Source organism: Trachemys scripta, chromosome 3, assembly GCF_013100865.1.
Source record: "Trachemys scripta elegans isolate TJP31775 chromosome 3, CAS_Tse_1.0, whole genome shotgun sequence".
In the NCBI taxonomy this organism is placed as follows: Eukaryota; Metazoa; Chordata; order Testudines; family Emydidae; genus Trachemys; species Trachemys scripta.
Window position 1 is genome coordinate 28,800,073 of NC_048300.1, and position 15,000 is coordinate 28,815,072.

Here is a 15,000-nt window from a genome sequence, read left to right on the forward strand (position 1 = left end):
AGCCCACAAAAGCTTATGCTCAAATAAATTTGTTAGTCTCTAAGGTGCCACAAGTACTCTTGTTCTTCTTGTAAGTGTAGACATGGCCTAAGTGTAGACCAGTCCTAATACAATTACTACTTCAGTGCAAACAATAGTGTTTTGTGCTTGCAGTGCTAAAAATCACATTAAGTCCTGTGCTGATGACCAGTGCAGGAGGTTGTTTCAAAAGCAGCAACTACGTAGACCTTAGACACTTGGAATGAGCCCTCCTAACACTAGTATTTAAACACACTGGTTCAATGCATTACATCTCCTCTGAGTGTCTGGGCTAAAGAGGACAACAGCCATCGGATTACACACTTATTTTTTTAGCTGTGACAGAAATCTGTTCTGTAAGTTCTAGGTTCGAGCCAATGTCAGGGGTCATAAATGTTTACACATGATAGAACGTTTTTGTTATAATTACATAAAATGTATTTAAAGGATGTTGTTCAAAATCACAAAATCAAGCACTAAAAGTTAGCAAATGCCAGGTGTAAGTCTGCAACATTATTCGGCCCCCCTTGTCCATATGCATTTTGATATAGTCTTGAATTGGATGATCACATGCTTTTGTTTTTCCATAGGACCCCACCCTCATTCAGTGCACAGGATGAACAATGTTAAGGAATATATCATGAGCACCAAGGGACTGTAACTGGGTTCAGCACTGAACCTACAACATCTTCACACAGGATCGCCATTATATGATAGTATGTAATATTCTGTTTATCATTTTACTTTTAATTCTACTATGGCATTTGTACTACTGATTAAATTCTGAGAGGTGCTGAGCACCTGGCACAGCCATTTGCATCAATAAACTTCACAAAGTCTGAATGAAACAGGCAAAAGGAAAACCCTCTACACTAAAAATGGCCAGATAATGCTCACTGTGAAGTCAATGGAAATTTTGTAATGGATTTCAACAGGAGATGGAGCAGGCCCAACATTTTTTTTTTTTTACTTCATCTGTAACTTTCATCTTCATTATGGGATAAATATGACTCTGACAAGCCTTAAATGAATCACAAGTATTTTACTGAGTACAGCCTCAGATCCCCTCTCCCCCCAAGCCAAGCAATTATGCTGTCAATTTGCAAGGAGACTTATTTCACTGGACAATATTAGGCATTTTGTAATTCTGTCAATCCAATACATCTGAAAAAACAACAACAGTGTCTTGTTGGCAAAGTACACATGGTTACTAGGAAACAAGTTACTTGAATTACAAGCCTCATTCTGCAATCCTCACTTGGGCAGGACTTCCGACTTTAACAGAAGCTTTGTTCATATAAAAACGGTAACTAACCTGATCTGTAAATTCATTCTTTGAGATATGTTGCATATGTCCGTTCCAGTTTAGGTGTGAATATGCCCAGGGCACCAGAGTCAGGAATTTTTCCTTTAGTGGTACCCGTCAGAGCATCTGCCTCGTGCTGGTGCACGATGATATAAAGGGTGGGGCCACATCCAATCTCCCTCAGTTCAAAGGCCATATCCATCAATCTTTCTAGCACCAGATTTAAGTCCCATGGAGGAATGGGATCCATGACATGGAGTTCTAATCTGTCATGATCCTTTAAGAAATTGACATCATATTAGAAAACATTGAGTGACCCAAAAATGGTATCTGGAAAGTGGAGATAGCTCCCAGGTGAACTCTTATGGAACTAACTGATAGGCCTTGTTGTTTCCAGTGAACAAGTAGTCCAAAACATGCTGGCTAGAGGCCCAGAATGGTGAAATACCCTTCTATTTTGACCACCCATACAGGTGAGTGTATTTAGTACATGGCTTTCTGCTATTCAGGAGAATGTTTTTGCACATTCCCTGAACCTCCTGAGGCATCATCCATGGTGCATCCAGGCCATAAGACTGAAAGCAGCCAGGTTGGGACATGGCAGAAGACTATAGTCCTGGGAGATCACATAAGGTTCTGAACATAATGTCAAAGGAGCCCTGGCTGAGAGGCCCAGCTGCACAGAGAACCAATGGTGGCAAGGCAGAATCAGTGTTAGGAGGATCAAGCGAGTATGATCGTGGCTTGAAATTGAGCAACACCAAGAAAAGGAGGGGAATGGGAAGGTAGGCATACGGCAGTTTGTCTTTCCAAGATAGCGGGACAGTGTCTGTCCATTGTTTTTTGTTCCTGACTGAAATCTGCCCTGGAACAAAAGAATTGTATTTTTTTGTTGAGACAAGTAGCAAGTCTATACGAGGGCCCCATTTTTGAAAAATGAATCTCATATCTGGCCTAAGAGACCACTCGTGACCTCTGCTGAACAATCTGCTCAGGCAATCCACCAAGCTATTCTGAACAAAAGAGAAGTTGGAGGCTTTTAAATGTATTGCAAGATGAAATGCCCCAAAATGTATAAAGTTGATCTGATCTGGCCCTTCCCTGCCTATTCATGTAGAACAGTACCATAGTGTTGTCTGTGAGGACCTGTAGAGACACTTGCTTGATGTGAGGGAAAAAGGCCTATCAAGCCAGAATGTTTAACATTGTCTGGAATCCAGCTTGAGGTAGGAACACCCTGGCCACAGTATAATCCAAAATCACCCCCAACAAATTCGATTCTCTGAACTGGAGAGAATATTGATTTGTCCTCAATGATCAACAGACCCAGAACACTGGAGAGGGATTGGATCCTGGATAAACAGACTTCCAGTTGGAGCTTGGATCAATCTCACACCACCCAGATACAGAAATGCTTGCACCTCTACTTTCCTTAGGAATGCAGCTACCACCGCCATGCATTTTGTGAATACTCTTGAGGAATCAGACCTTAGAACTATAGGACTGTAAACCGATAATAATTGAACTTACAAATGTAGAATTATGTTAAAAAAACCTGCATTCAGAAATAAAACAATGTAAAATTTTATAGCCTGCAAGTGCACTCAGTCCCAATTCTTGTTCAGCCAATTGCGCAGACAAACAAGTTTGTTTACATTTGCAGAAGATAATGCACCCTGTTGCTTGTTTACAATGTCATCTAAAAGTGAGAATAGGCATTCTCATGGCACTGTTGTAGCTGGTGTTGAAAGATATTTATGTGCCAGATGCGCTAGATTCCAAGTCCCAGATGGGTTTGAGACCTCCTTTTGCCTTTGGAATCAGAAAGTAACATGAATAAAAAGTCATAAAAAGCCTTTCCTTGTTGGAGGGGTAACTGATTCTATAGCTTCCAAACAGAGGAGGACATCCTAATGAGAGTGATCCCTGAAGACTGATAGGGAAGGAAGTTGGGATGGGGAATGGAAATAAACTGCAGGGCATAATTTTGGTCCACAGTACATAGGACAGTGGTAATATGGGACTAAGCACATAGGGGGAGGGAGAAAATTGTATGTCATGATCTGATTGTGACGTGCACTCCATATGTTTATGGAAATATGCTTATGTGTGTAAATATAATGTAACTGGAATATGCTTTATGCAAAAGGTCTCTTGTAAGGTATCATTACAAAGCTCATAAACTACTGAGTGTGTTTATCCTATTTGTATGAATGTATCATTCTTGTATCTGAAGCTAGAAATATGAAGTATTACTCTGAAGTCCTATTGTAACTATGCAAAGTGTGTGCCATTAATGGTGGCTTAGAATCTTGATGGCTCCCATTAACTAGGACAATTGGTGGTAAATGGCTCTGTTTACTTGTAAGCCTTCCTGTGTATGTGGGTGCCAGCTAGTGTGTAATGGAATCTGACAGGGCATGTGAACATGTCACATGATACTGGAATCCATCTTAAACCTGGTGCTTTTCCATTTAGAAGGAAGGGTGGGAACCAAGAGAGAGACAAAGGATTCCTCCTGCCTTGTGCCAAAGCTATAATAGGGGGTGGAACAGAACAAATGGGGCTGCAGTCACGAGAAAACCCCTAGTTACCACCTGAGCTGGAACTAACAAGAACTGTACCAGGGGAAAGGATTGGGCCCAGACTAAGAAGGCATCTAGTCTGTGAAAGAAGCTTATTGGAACATCTCTGAGGGTGAGAGTTACCTATATTCGGTTTCTTAAATGTATTAGACTTAGACTTACGTGTTTTGTTTTATTTTGCTTGGTATCTTACTTTGTTCTGTCTGTTATTCCTTGAAACCATTTAAATCCTACTTTTTATACTTAATAAAATCACTTTTGTTTATTAATTAACCCAGAGTAAGTGATTAATACCTGGGGAAGCAAACAGCTGTGCATAGCTCTCTATCAGTGTTATAGAGGGTGGACAATTTATGAGTTTACCCTGTATAAGCTTGATACAGAGTAAAACGATTTATTTGGAGTTTGGATCCCATTGGGAGCTGGATGTCTGGGTGCTGGAGACAGGAGTACTTGCTGAGCAGTTTTTGGTTAAATTCTGCAGCTTTGGGGATGTGGAACAGACCTGGGTCTGTGTTACAGCAGACTAGCATGTCTGTCTGAACAAGGCAGGACTCTCGAGTCCCAAGCCATCAGGAAAAACAGGCTCAGAGATAATTTCAGCACATCAGGTGACAGTCCCAAGGGGGTCTCTGTGACTGAATCTGTCACATTGATACTCTATCCTCCACAAGGCAGTCAAAGTTTTTGGGATTTCCCATCTGGAAGAACTCATCGAAGAAGAAAACTGACCAACGTACTCCAAATGACCTATATTGGTCAGGCTGTCTCAGTGGGAAAGGCAGGTATCTCTGTAAATTCTGAGGGTGGAATGGCTTTCTTTTAGGGAAAAGTGTATAAATTCTCAACAACTGCAACAGTCTCAAAGGTTCATCTTCTGTGAGAAAAGCATAAGACCTTTGCAGGGGACATCCTGGGTCATTTGCTTGAGCTCCTGAAGTAGACCTGGGATTGAAGCCACAAATATCAGCACATAGACACTGCAGATGCCATCCTTCTGTTTGCTGATTCATGCCACCCAAACATGCTTGCAGAGAGGTGCAAGCCACCAACTTGCCCTTGTTTCTGGAAATCCTGCCTAGCATCCTCTGGCAACTTGTCTGAGAACTTCAGCATATTGTATCTGGCTAATAAGGCTTATTAGTTAGTGATACAAAATTGTAGTCCAAATGTGGAATAATTTTTCCTACCAAAAATGTCTAATTTCTTTGTGTCCATGTCCTTTTGGGTATAATCAGGTTGAGCTCGAGGCACTCTGATTCACTGCTGAGACTATTAAGGAGCCTGGCAAAGGATTGGTATTAAAATGTCCTTGAGAAGGGACACAAAACCTGATCTTATTTTTCTTAGCTGTGGGAGGCAGAGCGGGGGGCATTTGATGCAAGGATTTTGTCAGTTCTACTATGGCGTCATTGATAGTAGAGCCACTCTATAAGACCCTGCCAAACCCAGAATATCTACCAGTCTGTAAGAATTCTCCTGGACCGCCTCAACAGGAATATCAAGAAAGGTGGCAACTCTTTTTAGAAGGTCTTGATAACCCCTGAAGTGATCTTGGATAGGTGAGGACTACTCTGCAATCTACAGTCTCATCAGGCAATGAACAGAAAGAATACAAAGGAGGCTGATCCTCCTGCAGCATAATGGTTGGAGATTCCAAAGGCTACAGGACTTCAGGGTCTTGCTCAGAATTATGATAACCTCCTGGACCTCCTCCCATGTGCTAGAATGTTGTCTGCTAGGAAGTCTGAAAGTTTGAGGAACTCAGGAGGACCTGGAAATGGGAGGCAGGGCCCCCAGGAGTTCCAGTAGGGTCATGGGTACAGCATAGGACCCCAGCGATGACTGCTCCATGGGTCCCTGTCTCTAGGTTGTTTCTGGATATCAGGTGGATACCAGTACTGGAACTCATTTGATGAAGGAGAAGGGGCGTGCTGCCTTCTATTCCAAGAGCAAGGGGCACAAGAGCCTACCTCAGACTCTGAGGAGGACTCTCTGTCACCTGACCATGGTGTGCTGTGAGAGGCACCCCCAAAGTCCTAGGCCATCTCTCCAGAGAGATTAGTACCAAGGATATCATGCTGGGTTTACCCCCAGACTGCATAGATTGTGAAAGTACCAAAAGTTTCAAAGATCTAGCCCCCCCCAGTACCGAGGGCTAATCCTTGCTGCGCAGTAAGCACACAGCTGGGGCCTGAGGATCCATTGGTACCGGCTGACTGAACTCCTGTACCATCAGGGACCACAGTGCAGAGAGGTAGAGCATGTCTTATGTGCTGCATAGGACTCCAGAATTGTCCATACCATGAGATTTTCCTGGTGCGGTTGTTACATGGAAGTAGTTTGTACTGTAATAGGGGTCAGTCTCAATGACCCAGGCACCAGTGCCAGAACTGATGACCCTGATGAGATTTGGTTGGCACAGTCTCATCTCTCTGTCCCACAAAAAGCATTTAGCACAAATAAGTCCCCTTTTTAAGAAAAAAAAAACAAAAAACAAAAAACGGAGACACCCTTCTCCTAGCCACATTTGTTGGATATCATTGCCAATTCCTATCATTCAGCAGTCATCTCTGAATTAAGGTAGCTGAACTGAAAATCCTTACCACTTTGTTATTGTTTAGGTTTGAAAGCTGAGGGCAATTGTATAGATATTGGAAATCACACACAAACAACTTTCAAAAGAGAAATGAAATAGTTTCATTGTTTGATTTCTTAGTAGACTGAGAGTAAAATTTTCCAAAGTGACAAAGTTACTTAGGAGCCCGAGTCAGATTTTCAAAAGCGACTAAGAGCCAATATGTCTTAGGCCTGGTCCACACTAACCCCCCATTTCGAACTAAGATACGCAACTTAAGCTACGTGAATAATGTAGCTGAAGTTGAAGTACCTTAGTTCGAACTTACTGCGGATCCAGACGTGGCAGGCAGGCTCCCCCATCGATGCCGCGTACTCCTCTCGCTGAGCAGAAGTACCGGCGTCGACGGTGAGCACTTCCAGGATCGATCCCAGAAGATCGGTTGCTTACCGCCGGACCCGGAGGTAAGTATAGACCTACCCTTAGGCCCTCCTTCACTGGGACTTAGCATCCTAAGAGTCAGATTTTCAAAGATATTTAGGCACCTAATGGGATTTTCAAAAGCATCTAGGCAGGATAGGCTAACCTGTGCTGGCACTTTTGAAAATCATACTAGGCTCCTATCTGCATTTTTAGGACCCTAAGTCCCACTGAAAAGAGCCTCAGACACATGGAATTTCAGTCACTTTTGAAAATGTGACCTAATTAACTTTGGAAAATTGAAACCTGAGTCTAAATCTCTTCCCTTGCCAATGTGGCAGGAAAGAAGAAAGCCAAACGTCTAATATGTAAGCATAGTGAAAGTATTTGGCCTATGCTACTAGCTTATAGCATTAAGCAGCAGTGATGAAAGAAGTGGTTTATACAGGCAGAAACAAGTCCTTTTTTACACTGTGTATGCATGTTGTCTTTTGGCTGTGCATGTACTATATATGTATCCCTATATATGCATATGTATATCTAAGTAGAGGCAAAAAGGAGAAAACTAGTAAAATAAGCAGACCATATTTTACCCTCAAATATTTATGGTCCAAGCCTCATCTCCATTAATCTAAGTTTTCTGATCTAGAAGCACAAAGCCAACTTGTTCCCAAAGTATAAGAGGAATCCTTAAGTGGTTGAGCTAGTGTTGCTGATCCTATCTCATCCCTTGCCACACAGAAATGCTATGATAATTGGGCCTATACATTTACTCTAAGCTCAATGCTACAAAGTGTGATCACATTAACCTAGAATAATAAATGTTGATGGGAAAAGTTGCAAAAGGAAGTCAAAGACTGAATTAGTACAAACAAAAAGGCCTACGAGATCATTCAAGGACTATGTTAAGATTATGTCTTGTAAACAAGAGAAGTGTTGAACCAGAAATCAGTGAACCAAAATTGGTGTCAGATATTAGGCCTAACTATTCTGCCCATTACTTTGGGGATCCTTAAAGAAAGAGATTTGGGGAGAAAAATTGGCTACTGGAGCAAGCTTCACCATCATGGCTGCCCTCCTACCCTTCTGGGACCCTGGACCTTCTTCATCCTAAACCTAAGAGATGTTCTGACCAGAGCAGGCCAAAGAGAGATGATATTACTGCCTCTACTTGCTGAGCCCCAAACATCACCTGGGTTGTGACACTTTTGTTGCTCTTCCCCCACCATGTCTTTTTCCTTCCCCACTTTATTTCTTCTCTTTCCTGTCCCTCTCCTTTTTCCTTTTCTCTAATAAAAATCTGGCTTAAACAGCCAAACCTGTATATTTTACAATACTTCCGAAAGCCTGTAACCAGGAAGAGGCAACTAAAAGCAATGCCCTGAACAGCCCAATGCTGGTACAAGTTTGCCAGTTCTCAGAGTGACTGATAAGACTGTGTTATGCCTGTGTTTCTCCAGCAGTGAAGTTGCAAACAAAAGTCAATGCCAGACAGAGATTTCTGTTTTTGCTGTTCTTTTCCCTTTCTTTGTGTGTGTGTTGGTCTTATTTTGTCTTCTAGGAAACGGGATCAAACTGTAATAGCAGCAGTAACACCAGTTCCTGCCTATCTCAACTAACTTCTTCTCTTTTCCCAAAAAGGACAGTTATTAGCCTCTTTAATGTTATCTGAGAGACTGTTAAATGGGGTGGGGTTCCTTCTAAAAACTCTCCAGCTGAAGGGAAAGGGAACAAGGGATGTTAAAATAGCTTACACTTCAAATGTTTGAACTGTTTTCCCTTTTCAGTATCTTGAATACAACGTGGAAAAGGTTTTAATGATATGTTTGTCATGGTACTAAGCAGGCGAAGGTCTCTGTTTAATGTTGGACAATGACAGGGTCTTATTAACACCTTTGACTCTTTGGGCTTGTGACAGGGTGGGACTCACCACCACGGCACCTCCTACTGGCTGTCTTGGGACTTATCTCTGTGCCCTCTCCTGGTGGCGTCTCGCCTGCCATCATCTCTGCTACTGGATCCATGTCACCCCAAGGACTGCGGCATCCTCTTCAGGACACAGCCCTCCAGCTGTCTTACACTTAGTTCTCCCCCCTTCCAGAGAAACTGCACTTCACTGTCCAACCACTTCCTTCAGTGGCAACCACAGCCAGTTGTGTGGCTACTTCCTCAGTGGTGAGGAAAGGGTGCGTGTGTGTGTGGGGGGGAACCCAGTCACTACTCTGGGTCCTGGCCCGGGAACCCTGTAGATAGCCGCTGCTTGCAGCTCCCCCTCCAGTAGGTTTTCCTGGGCCACTTCCCTGTGACCCCAGCACCCTCTTTGCCCTTGTCTCAGGGCCTCAGCCTGCAGATCCTTGCAGCCCACCAGGAGTTGCCTTTAGCTCCCCAGGTGTCTGCCTGAAGTACTGTTCTGTCCAGGGTGCTTGCTACCCTCACCTTGCAAGGCAGCCGGCCCTTCTCTCTCCTCAAGTTCCAGGGAATGACTGAACCTGCTCTGCTCTGCAGATCTTCTTATATGGGCCATCGCAGCCCTGACTGGCTGCTCCTCACAGCCCCTCTCTAACTGGCTGCCTTCTGTGCAGCTTCCTTAGGGCTCTATTAACCCCTTATAGGCCAGAGTGCGGCACACGTCCCATCACACATCTCCCCCTTAAGACTGACTACCCCAGGGGGTATAATCATCCCTGCTTCCCATGCAGCTGTGCCCTCAGGATGCCCCTCTCCTGCCTCAGTTCTCTGCCAGGAGGAGCAATCTGCCTCCCTCCTCCAGGGTCTGGGTCCCTACTGCAGCCTGTCCTGCTCCAATGTGGGTTCCCTTATCTGTCTAGGTCCTCTTCATCCCAGTCATCTTATCATAGAATCATAGAATATTAAGGTTGGAAGAGACCTCAGGAGGTCATCTAGTCCAACCCCCTGTTTAAAACATCTGTCTGACTCACTTTTGCTTTCCGTTTATAATCATATTTTGATATAGGTGCATGCCAGATCGCGGAAATTTCCTTTCCAAATGACATTCCTGGGGAAATGCTCCATAGTTGTCAATTCTCAATAATAATACTTGAGGTGTTCCGGATTCTGTGCTGCATAGTGATAATAGGAATGATGTTTCACATGCATCTGTATGTAAAGAGGAATGTGATCCTGGGCTCTCCTCCTGAAACATAGTACCCTTTCAAACACATTGCTGAGGGTAAAACATAAAACACACACTGCTGTAACTTATATAGTATAAGGTGGCTGGTAGAATCATAGAAGATTAGGGTTGGAAGAGACCTCAGGAGATCATCTAGTCCAATCCCCTGCTCAAAGCAGGACCAATACCAACTAAATCATCCCAGCCAGGGCTTTGTCAAGCTGGGCCTTAAAAACTTCTAAGGATGGAGATTCCACCACATTCCTAGGTAACCCATTCCAGTGCTTCACCATCCTCCTAGTGAAATAGTGTTTTGTAATATCCAACCTAGACCTCCCCACTGCAACTTGAGACCATTGCTCCTTGTTCTGTCATCTGCCAGGACCAAGAGGCCAGGAGAATGTTATGCCTGTGGGCGACAAGGACATTGGAAAGCAGAGTGTTCCTATCGGGATGGGCGACAGAGACCTCACCCAGAGAATGGGAAGAAAATAGAGCTCAGGAAAACACCCACTGGTGAGGAGAACAGGGAAGGGATGGGCATGTTGGGCCTGTGGGCAACAGGGGCACCAGCAGAGGGAATGCCCGGACTTGAGCTGTAAGGTCAAGGCTAGCCCCAGGGAAGGAGCAGAGCAAGGGAAGGACCATATGAGGCCCTTATACAAAAGGGAGGCAAAGAGCTGACTGTCGATGCCATGAGGAGAGCCATATAAGAAGGTACTATGCCCCTAGGAGAAGGCGGGGTAGCAAAGGGATGCCTGGGAACCAGACTAGGTCATAGACTGTCAAGAGGGATGTGGAAGTGATGACTGTGGACCATGCAGAGAGCTATCTCCCACATCCAACAGGGCTGTCAAATCCAAACCTCTACTCTGGACCTCTCTTCCTTCATCCATACTAGAATCTCAAAGCCTACCTTTCTACCGTCTTCTCATGGACATCTAGTTATCAACTGAAACATAACATGGCCAAAATCAATTTCCTGATCTTTCCCCTGACCCCTGCCCACTCCCCCTTTTTCTGTTATAGTGCACAGGACCACAGTCCTCCTTGTGTCTCAAACCCATACTTTATGCATGACTTGGCCTTTTCTTTTGACCAGCACATCTAGGCCATGTCTAAATCTTCCTGCTTCTTCATGTGCAACATCTGCAAGCTCTGATCTTTCCTTTCTGTCCACACTGCCAAAATTATTGTCCAACGCCTGATTATCTCATCCCTTGACTACTGTAATAATTTCCTTTTCTTTGCCCCTGATACCTTAGCTTCTCCCACCTCAATCCATCCAAATTGCTGCTGCTAAAATTATCTTTCTGCCTCATCAGTATATGTCATTTTTCTCTAAGTCCCTCAGCTGGCTCCCCATCTTTCTCTGCAATCACAAACTTGTTGCATTTACTTCCAAAGACCTTCACAATCTTCACTGCACCAGCCTTGATTGCCTGCTATGCTGACAAGGACTCTCATGCTTTCTCCCATGTCTCTTCTTACAAATTTGAAGAGCTTCCAGTCAAAATCTGTAAAGCCGTCATCTTATCTTGAGTTTCTGGACTCAATACAGGGTTAAAAGGGTGAACTGCTACGGCCTGTAATACAGGAGGTCAGATTACATGATGTAATAATCCCTTCTGGCCTAAAATTTATGAATCCTCCTTCAGGACCCTCCTCCATAATGCATAGTATAAACTGCAACATACTAATAGGTAGGCAGGTGGTGAGATGCAATTACTGCTTCTTATTGGCTAAGAAATGTGCATATTCTATTATTTTTGTTAGTCTGTCTCTTCACCCCATCCTGTCATGTATTGACTATTATATCCTATGTTTTTAGGTTGTGGCACACGTAGCCTGTCAGGATGAGGGACCTGTTTTGATGGTTCATTTTGTAGGCTAATGGATCCAGAGCATTTCCAGGAGACCTGGAAGGATATGACTGATCCTCCAACAGATCACTCTGTTGATGATTTGGTAGGATTTTACAATAATATTTTGTCTTCTACCCTTGACGGGTAGCCCCTAGCTGACCTTATAGTTGGCTTCATCATCACAGTTCACCTTGGTATACAAATGATTTATAACATATGAAATGTGAGGGAAGATGCCTACAGGGGCAGGGGCAGAACTCTGGTGCTGAATATGATCAGCTATGTCAAATAATTTTTAATCCCACATGCTTGAGCTGTACAGCAGGCAAACATGATATTTTTTGCCTTATCACAGCATCTGGAAAAGCTCAGCAAGAGCATTTGTTCTGAGTGCTTGATCAACCCAATCTGACTCCACTCAGTGTCTTATTTGTGTCCCACTCAGTGAGAAAAACTTTGATTATTTTTATAGTAAAATGATGTGTATTTAGACTGAGGTGTTTGCTTTCATGACTACAGAATGTTGTCCGGAGTAGACAAAGGGTAGGTCTTTTCTGGCTGAGTTTAGGCCACTAATGCTCATTGAAGTACTGGAGGTATTGGGAGGACCTTATCCTATTATGTGAACCTGTGTCCCTCCTGGCAGGTGAAAGCCTGTGGGAAAGTATTGAGTCCATTACAGGGTGAGATTGTCAGTACCTCCCTTCAGGAAAGCAAGTTATTGGTTCTCTTAAGGATGCTGTCTTGTAGCCTTTGACTAAAAAAAAGGCACACACATACACACAGAGACACACACACCCCGATGCTGGAAATGACTAGTTACTGGACAGTATTTAATCTTCCATTTTTGATAGAGAAAGTTGTGATGAGACAATTGTCTGATAGTCTGGCTACAGATTTGGGGATGGCACAGAAACAGCGCTGGTATCATGATACCCCAGCAATGAAAAACAAGTTCCATGTTGAAATTGTCTATTCTTCCAGCAGTATTTGATACTACTGACAATTAGGATTTATTGACTCGCTTACAGTGGATGCTGCAGCTCTTAGGTGGCTTTGATCTTTCTGTGTCGACCCTTTCCACAGGACAGGGTGCGGCAATTACTCCTTCTTTCTAAGGGTCCTTAGTCTTTGTGTTGTCTTTAATTCCACAAGATTTTATCTTGTCTCCCCTCCAGCTGACATGTAGAGGGCAGCTGGGAAGCTTAATGAGAAGGCATGGGCTTCTGTTGCTTGCCACTTGTGGATAACGTCCATTAGTTTATGTCTCCATTTCACTCAATCTAGACAATCCTCTTGAATATCTGGGGGTTATGTTGGATCCTTTTCTGCTATGACTTGATTATATAACAGCAATTACAAATATAGCTTTTTTACCATCTCCAAGGAGATTGTGACAGTTATACATACTTTCATCACCTCAAGAATGGTGTCAAGTATCAGAGGGGTAGCCGTGTTGGTCTGAATCTGTAAAAAGCAACAGAGGGTCCTGTGGCACCTTTAAGACTAACAGAAGTATTGGGAGCATAAGCTTTCGTGGGTAAGAACCTCACTTCTTCAGATGCAAGTAATGGAAATTTCCAGAGGCAGGTATAAATCAGTATGGAGATAACGAGGTTAGTTCAATCAGGGAGGGTGAGGTGCTCTGCTAGCAGTTGAGGTGTGAGCACCAAGGGAAGCAGTTTCTCCTCCCTTGGTGTTCACACCTCAACTGCTAGCAGAGCACCTCACCCTCCCTGATTGAACTAACCTCGTTATCTCCATACTGATTTATACCTGCCTCTGGAAATTTCCATTACTTGCATCTGAAGAAGTGAGGTTCTTACCCATGAAAGCTTATGCTCCCAATACTTCTGCTAGTCTCAAGAATGGTGTATCTCAGTGTGCTCTACATGGGGCCAAACCTACACGAGGCACTTAAGTGGGAGGAATATGCTGCAGCCCACTTGCTAACTCATATCTATGGGTGGGCAGCATACATTACCAGTGCTCTATGATATCCACAGGCTGCATGTTGGTTTTCTTCTATAAATGTGCAAAAGGGCTTGAGATCGTCTGACCTGAAGGCTGGAGTCTCTCCTTGTGCCAAGCTACCACAACTGTGATCAGCAGACTTCTCTGAACTCGATACCCCTTGTTATAAAAAGGGGACTACAGGCAGAGCATTGTCCATAAGGATCACCTTAATTTTGTGCCCTTGTGTGTCCATATTATAATATATAATTACTCTGTCACATACTATTGTTTTGAGAGGATCCCTATCTCTTCCAATGGAAGGATAGAGCTCCCAGGATGGAGAAAAGCTAAACCTCAAGGCACACTGTAAATCCTAACAAATTTGAGCTCTTATGACCAAGGGCTGAAGAGAGTTTCAAAGGTGTGGGGCCTCAATGGAGAATGCCTTGAGAGCTGCCCCCTCTCGCTTATACCAGCAACAGGGCTCAAACTCAGCTGCCTCCACTGACCACAACTCTGGCAGCATGTCATGAGGAGAGAGGTGGAGTAGGCTGCTGGCCTGTCTCACAGCCAGGAAGGACTAATGCCATGCTCATAGTCTATTCAGGCTCTTCCTTCAGGGCACAGTTTTATTCTTCCAACACAAAACAACACATCAAAGTTATTCCCCTGACCCATGCAAGCTGCAGGGGCCTAGAGGTGTTCCCCCTTGCTTCTCTCTCATCTCCTGCATGGTCTGCCACAGGCATCCGGCTGTTTCCCATAGCGCCTTCCTTCAACCAAACTCAGGACATATATAATTAAAAGCTTAAGGTCTTAAAATCAACTTGTTATTGAATCTTCAATGTAGGTCTTGTGGAGCTATTGAGATTTTACTATAGGATAAAGTAAGAGGAAGTGGTTAGGAGCAAAGCTCTGTCACTACACTGCTCACAGCAGAAGGGAGCTCTCCCTCCTCTCCATGGCTTGGGTAAGTATATCTCCTCCAGAGCTCCCCCTCCTCCTCAGTTGGTTCAGAGAGTGCGCTCCCTTTTTTTTCTTTTTAACCACTGAATTCTACAAAGCTGACATTGTGGTTCTCTACCCTACCAAAACCCAAGAGGTAGTTTGAATGCCAACCTGCTGTTGATGTTACAATA

The 15,000-nt window shown here is 43.8% G+C and overlaps 1 protein-coding gene across 23 annotated transcripts in view; it reads right to left on the reverse strand.

Moving 5' to 3' along the window:
- NRXN1 (neurexin 1) overlaps nucleotides 1-15,000 on the reverse strand; it is a 1,212,452-nt gene that overhangs the window by 753,916 nt on the left and 443,536 nt on the right. The window lies entirely within an intron of this gene.